Source organism: Arachis duranensis, chromosome 10 (genome assembly GCF_000817695.3).
Source record: "Arachis duranensis cultivar V14167 chromosome 10, aradu.V14167.gnm2.J7QH, whole genome shotgun sequence".
Taxonomy (NCBI): Eukaryota; Viridiplantae; Streptophyta; class Magnoliopsida; order Fabales; family Fabaceae; genus Arachis; species Arachis duranensis.
In genome coordinates this window covers 80,179,315-80,180,113 of record NC_029781.3, presented here as the reverse complement: position 1 = coordinate 80,180,113, position 799 = coordinate 80,179,315, and positions in this window count along the sequence as shown.

The window sequence follows — 799 nt, the reverse complement described above, 5'->3', positions numbered from 1 at the left end:
AGAAGCCAATCATTCTGAATTTCAAAGGATAGAGTGGGATGCCAAAATTGTTCAGAGGCAAAAAGCTAAAAGTCCCGCTCATCTAATTAATACTGATCTTCATAGATGTTTTTGGAATTCATTGTATATTCTCTTCTTTTATCTTATTTGATTTTCAGTTGCTTGAGGAGAAGCAACAATTTAAGTTTGGTGTTGTGATGAGCGGATAATTTATATGCATTTTGGCATTGTTTTTAGTATATTTTTAGTATGTTCTAGTTAGTTTTTAGTATATTTTTAGTTAAAATTCACTTTTCTGGACTTTACTATGAGTTTGTGTCTTTTTCTGTGATTTCAGGTATTTTCTGGCTGAAATTGAGGGACTTGAGCAAAAATCTGATTCAGAGACTAAAAAGGACTGCAGATGCTGTTGGATTCTAACCTCCCTGCACTCGAAGTGGATTTTCTGGAGCTACAGAAGCCCAATTGGCGCGCTCTCAATGGCGTTGGAAAGTAGACATCCTGAGATTTCCAGCAATATATGATAGTCCATACTTTGCCCAAGATTTGATGGCCCAAACCGGCGTTCAAAGTCACCATCAGAATTTCCAGCGTTAAACGCCGGAACTGGCACAAGGATGGGAGTTAAACGCCCAAACTGGCATGAAAGCTGGCGTTTAACTCCAAGAAGAGTCTCTACACGAAAATGCTTCAATGCTCAGCCCAAGCACACACCAAGTGGGCCTGAAAGTGGATTTTTATGTCATTTACTCATCTCTGTAAACCCTAGGCTACTAGTTCTCTATATATAGGACCTTTT